Source organism: Thamnophis elegans, chromosome 11 (assembly GCF_009769535.1).
Source record: "Thamnophis elegans isolate rThaEle1 chromosome 11, rThaEle1.pri, whole genome shotgun sequence".
Classification (NCBI taxonomy): domain Eukaryota; kingdom Metazoa; phylum Chordata; class Lepidosauria; order Squamata; family Colubridae; genus Thamnophis; species Thamnophis elegans.
In genome coordinates, this window is record NC_045551.1 from 8,621,720 (window position 1) to 8,628,751 (window position 7,032).

Here is a 7,032-nt window from a genome sequence, read left to right on the forward strand (position 1 = left end):
TAGGAAATTAAGAAACAGCCCAACAGAAATTCTATTGTTTGTTATAGGACAGCATAACAATCTTGAAAGCCTATCTAACTGTCTACTCCATGGTATGCTAAGTAAATTCTACTTGGGATTTTCTTTTTCTTTCTCAGGATTGAGTAACTTTTTCCCATAGTCCCTCCTTAATGGTTTGCTCATTCCTTCCTCATTCTCAAGGGCAAGTTCATATTCCTTCACACTGCTAACTAGAAAGCAACTCATTAACAGTTCCTGAACAAGTTAAAGAAACAATTTCAAAGTTGTTTAAGGACCCTGCATATAAGCCTCAACACTGTTTAAGCTTATTTAGGAAAACCCAAAAGGGTCTGTCTCCATTTACCAAGCGTTATTTTCCTTTACAATATCAGTTCTTTGATTTTCTGTCTATCATGTGTTATCATGTTGGCTTTTGGATATTACTTTGTTTACTTCTAGGTGTTTGCTAATTCATTGCTTGATTATCTTTTCCAGAATCTTTCCTGGTTATGAGGTCAGGTTGATAGGTCTAGAGTTTCCTGGATCTATTTTTTTCCCTTTTTTGAAGATGGGAACCACATCAGCTCTTTTTCCAGTCCTCTGGCAGTTCCCCGGTGCTCCAGGATCTCTGAAAGATATAGTTCAGTGCTTCTGAGATCTCATCTCCAGTTCCTTCAGAACCCTGGTGATTTGAACTCGTCTAGGGTAGACAGGTGCTCACTTACCATTTTCTTCCCTATTTCAACTTGTGTTCCTAATCTGATTTTTGTGGTGCTGTTTTTGATAGGTTAGACTGTTTTATCCCTTTGTGTAAAGACAGATGCAAAAAAATGAGTTAAATAGTTCTTCTTTCTCCCTGCTGCTTGTCACCTCCTTGCCACTTTCTCCCAGCAATGGACCAATTGTTTCCTTAACTTTTTTCTTGTTTTTAACATGTTGGAAGAAGCTTTTTTGTTATTTTTTTTTACTTTTGTGGCAAGCCTTTCTTCATTGTGAGCCTTAGCTTTCCTTACTTCATCTTTATAGGCTCGGGCTATTTGCTGATATTCTGCCTTAGTTATGTCCCCCTCTTTCCACTTTTTATACTTAACTTCTTCGTCTTTCAATTTGTCAGAGTTCTTTATGCAGCCATGCTGGTTTCTTTTGGGAGCTGTTATTTTTCTTCTTCATTGGTATTGTGCTAGACTGAGCTTTTGTAATCTCATTTTTCAAAATTTCCCAAGCTTCTTGAGTTGTTTTCCCCTTGAGGATTCTCATCCATGGAATTTTTCCCAAGCTTTCTCTAAGTTTATTGAAATTAGCTCTCTTAAAATCTAAGACTCTAGTTTGACTTTGTTCTACTACTTGTGTTTGCATAATGTTGAATTCCAATATTGCATAGTCACTTGCCCCTAGGGTTCCTATGGCTTCAACACCTTCTATAATTTCCTCTCTGTTAGTGAGAATTAAGTCTAATATGGCCGATCCCCTTGTTCCCTTCTCTACTTTTTGGGAAACAAACTTGTCTGCTAGGTTCGTTAGGAACCTGTTGGATCTTCCACTTGGTGCAGAGTTTGTTTCCCAGTTGATGTCAGGGTAGTTAAAATCCCCCATTACTATTGTGGCGTGCTTCCTACATACCTTAGTTAGCTGACTAGCAAAAAGTTCATCTACTTCCTCTGCTTGATTGGGTGGCCTCTAGTATAGACCTATGGCAATGTTGTCCCCCCCCCCAACCTTTAATATTGACCCAAATGCATTCAAGATAGTTCTCATCATTGTTGTGCTCTATTTCTGTAGAGATGTACTTATTTCTTATATATAGTGCAACTCCACCTCCTCTTTTATTTTGTATATTATTTTAAATAATTTAAATCCTTCTAGCTTTATGTTCCATTTGTGGGTTTCATCCCACCAAGTTTCTGTAATGGCAGCAATATCGTATCTGGTCTCATTTATTTGAATTTCTAATTCACCCTGTTTATTCCTCATACTCTGTGCATTGGTGTATAGACATTTGAGTCCATTTTGATTGATCCTGTGTTTACTGTATACATAACCTGTGTTAATGACTGACTGCTCCTATTTTCTTGCCACTTGTATGATTCGTGCACATGGTATGGCACTCACTATTAAATGCTTGGTTTTGCTTGATAGCAGGAGTGATAATCTTACCCACACAAAGATCTATGTTACATGCACTGATAACCCTATGAGTTTTAGATTGCTGGGGACAGAAATGTTCTGTATCAACTAATTCTCTGTCCCCACTGTTCAGTTTAAATGTTTATCCAGAAAATCTGTGAATTTAATGCCATTTCTTGGATGGGTGCAAACCATCTCTTTTGTACAGTTTTTCATTGGACCAGCTGTAGGCATCATGACTAATAAAACCAAAGCCTTCCCTTTTACACCACTCCTTTAGCCACACATTAAACTCTGCTACACGCTGGCCCTTCCCTTTTTGTTCCTTATATACTGGTAAAACTTCTGAAAAGATAAGCCTACAACCTACACTACTAAGTTCATACCCCAAGCTCTGGAAATCACTCTTCACAGAAAGTACATCTTTATGGGACAGATCATTTGTGCCAAGATGTATAATAGCATCAACGTCACAGTCCTTACTTGCATTCTTGACTATCTTAAGAATACGCCTCTTGTCTCTGCTGGCAGTAGCACCTGGCAGACACCTGGCCTCTTTTAAAACCTCCATATCCTTTCCTAAATTTACATCCCTTACGATTGAATCACCAACCAGAAGGTGACTTCTCTTTTTACATACCTTGATCTTCTTGTGTGACTGATGTGTGATACCTGAGTTCCCATTTTGCCTTTCCAATGAAAGTTCTTCATTTTGGACCACGATCCCCTGCTTATTTGAGTCATCATTATCACAACTACCTTGACCTGTCTCTTTAGTGTCCCCATTAAGGAGAGCAAGGACGCTATATGCTGGGTCACAGCAAAAGCTTTGTGTTTATGGTTCACAGCTCTCGCCCTGCCAGATCCCACAGTTGTCCAGACTGCTCTTCTCCTGCAGGATTTTTGCGGTAGAGGGGGCTGATAGCGTGGCATCTCCACAGTGTGGAATGGCCGAATTGGGCACCTAATTTCTACTTGGAGAGCACAGATTAGAGATTCTAGGTAGGTAATCTGTCTATGTAGACTAGTAATTTGTTTACAAAGGGGACAGTATCCAAATTTGAAAAGAGTACTGCGAAAGACAGGTGCAAAACAGATATTACATTTCACTAAGCTGGTCATTTTGAAATAAAACAAAATCACAATCTCAAGCGCACTAATCGAGAATGTATTATTGCTATTTTGGTTTATAGATATATGATTCTACCTAGTCCTCTTTGTCTCTCTGACTCCGCCCTTGTAGCCTATAAAAAAACTATATTTTTCTCTGATTCTTGATTTTCTTTTACCAACACCCCCACCCCACACACACATATACACAATTTCTGTAACCAAGATACATAAAATGACTGACTCAACAAGCAGAATGTGGCCGTTTTTCAATTCTGATTTTACTGGTTTTGGGGGGAACAATTTCAACTGCTGATGCATTGGGCCATAACATTTATAATTCCCAGTGATGATCAGGATATCACATGCTGTTAAAAAGCTGCTCCAGGTTCTCAAACTAGGTGTGAGCTTACTAGATCACTGGTGGGCAGGGAGTTGATTCTTAAATCCTTGAATTGGTGATAGAACTGACTCACAAACATATTTATTTTTCTCACCTATCCCAAAGATATGTTTTTGAGGTAAATTCTTAACTACATAACACATCAATGAAACAACTTAAAAAATATGGGAATAATAGCAACGCACTTAGAAGGAAAAACATGGTTAAAACATTAAGCTCTAAAGCATGCTGACAGAGGGAAATAATATAACAACTTTTTCAGAAGATGCCACTGAGAGAAGAAAAACATGAAATTGTACAGGTAGGAATGAGGGTAAAGAACCACATATTTTGAGGGAATGCAAGGAAATAAAACTAAGGAGGTGAACTAAGTGGGATGCTAATCCATCTGCCGGTCAATGCCGACTGGCAACTACGCGGAGGAGAGCCTTCTCGGTGGCAGCTCCGACCCTATGGAACGATCTCCCCGTGGAGATTCGTACCCTCACCACCCTCCAGACCTTCCGCACAGCCCTCAGAATCTGGCTATCCCGTCAGGCCTGGGGCTAAAGACTGTAACCTGCCCGAATGGTATGAATGTTGTGTTTTTAATTATGTATTGTCTTATATGTTAAAAGTTTGTCTCCCCCTCCCCTTTGGGTTGTGAGCCGCCCTGAGTCCCCCCAGGGAAAAGGGCGGCATATAAATAAACTTCTACAACTTCTACAATCTACAATCTAATTCCAAGGATGGAAGTTCTTCACAGCACTTCCTGGCATTAATTAGAAAGTGAAGAAATCTGCTCAGTGACAACTTTTTGGGGATTTACAAAATTGCAGGACGAAAAAAAGGGGAGGTATGCAGCAAGATTGACAGATCAGGTAAAATAGAAATAATTGAAACTCACCAAGTATACCTGTATGATAGCATATTTAAACAAAATGATATCCATTATGAATATATACTGTGTACAATACGATAACATTAATTATACAAATTAGTACAATGTAATGTATTCCATTAAAGTTAAAATGGAAAGAAACAGCATAATGTGGCGGCTAGCCAGGCGTCCTACTGAAAGTGATCGCAATTCATAATAATCAGGAATTTCTGAATTTAATGAGAACAAGCAAGTATGCTGGTAAACACTATTGATTGTTCTTCTTGTTCAATGGGAATGGCTGAAAAGATGTCCAGAAATATTTCAATGGCTATCTTGATCTGTGAGCCACAATTTTTGACTGTTTCCTCGGATGGAATTCATTATTATTTGTTCTTGGCTTTTAATTCCTGATTAATCTGGGAGAACAAGCCAGATTTCAAGTTTATATATCAAGCAGACTAAGCATAGAAGAAGTCTGCTCAGCTGGTTCCCTTAGCAAAATAAGCCAGGGGAGCAACACAGCAACGAGTTTGTTCAGACATAATTTTCAGAAATGTGGCATATGAGTATAGCAATTCATTTTAAAATGGAGTAAAAGTGTAGTTGTGGTTTATTATGCTTATTTCATTTGGTATGCTTTTTTACAATAAATTATTAACATTTTAAAACAAAATAAAAAAACTAGAAAAACTAAAAGAGGAGATAAAAAAGTGCAAAGTGAACAAACCAGAAATGTAAAAGTCACAAGTTCAGGTAAATCAAGCACAAATCCCCAGAATACTATTAGTTTAGTTATATACATCTAAACACCTTATTCTGAAAATACAGATCAGGATTGCAATCAAGTTAATTTATGATTATGGTTAATATATTGAGTAAAATCTCAATATATTAAAAAAAATATGTATCATTATCAACAATAGCAATCAACACACCATGAAACAGAACCTATAAAATTATAGTCTTGTTAATAAGAAATCTAAAGGATTAAAAAAAGGCTAAAAGAGGTTACCGGGGCAAACATGGAATGGAGACCCGAGAACCTTCTACTAAGCATTAAACCAGAAAACATGAGCAATTCAATATGGCATTTGAGCCTACATATAATTGTGGCCGCAAGAATAACTTATGCACAATTTTGGAAATCCACTACCATACCGTCGGAAGATGCTATAATTAAAAAGATCTATGAATGTGCAGAAATGGACAGAATGACGGGTTGGCTGAGGGACAAAGGAGAAACGGAACATTATCTTAGCTGGAACTTATGGTATATGTGGGCGACAAGGAGAACAGCAGGGACTTAAAACAGGGAAAGTTAAAAGTGAACATGGGTATTGTAATAGATCCCTGAATTTTGTAATGAGAAGATGTGGCTTAGAGACCTAACAATGAGGAAGGAAAGAAAAAAGTTGGGCTGTGAATGACTGTCACCGCGGGGGGGTGGGAGGGGAGGGGGGTTTGTATGTTTAAAATTGTATTTGTATTTGTATGTTTTACTCTTAAAAAATGTATAACTAATAAAGAAATCTATCTTTAAAGATTAATTTAAGAGAAAATCAAATTTTAGATTACATCCATACTCTATGATGTGTTTTCCAATATGAAGTTATTTTAACTATCAAGGTATGCTCCTACAACTTAATTTACCATTCTTCTACTGAAGCAATTATACGCATTTTCTAATGCAAATTGTAGAGTTTCCTAACAGTTGTTAGGACAAGCAAAGCTACTTCATTATGCTTTGAAAGAAATATAACATTCAATACGGTAATATTTCGTAGAACGATGACATGTTAGAAAGGGAATCAACCTTTTAGAATTTGGTTATAACTCAAATTTTTGGGATTTTTAACATTGCACCAAATAATGATGAATGATCTTACCTAATTGTCCAGGTTTTTTTTTACAAACAAATTATCAATTTTAGCAATCAATTCTTGAGTGATACCCCGTCAGTAAAATATTTTACAATAATTTCCCCTAAGTTTGTGGCGGTAAATTTAACATTGTTCTTCCCTTGAAATTCTAATTGCTACATATCATTGTTCTGTCTAAAGCCTTTATCCATTTATTTATATAGTATTTAACTTGCTCACTTTCTGAATCATATTTCAAAGTCCAACTTGTAAATAAGGCTACACTAAAAAAAATTCTTGAGGCTATTTTAACTGGGAATTAATCTCAGAAACAAAATTCCATGTGAAGATGAGAGAAGGCTGGTTTCTTTGCTTCTGGAATTTCTAGAACTATTCTAACCAGATCTATCTGCTGCTCTTCTGAGGGATGGGAAGACTTTCAGGGGATTTCTTAAGGCCATATCATAAAAAGAAAGATTTGAGTTACAGACTCTTTGGTTCACAGCCCAGACATAGCTTTTATGCCACACCAATATTTTCTTTTATAAATGAGCAGATGTAATATTCCAGAAACTTGCTGGCAATTACAGACATTTAAAATTGATCCTTGCTGAAAGGGATGTACCATCAAAGTAGTGTTTTATTTTATTAAAGGAAGTTATCAGTATTCTTTC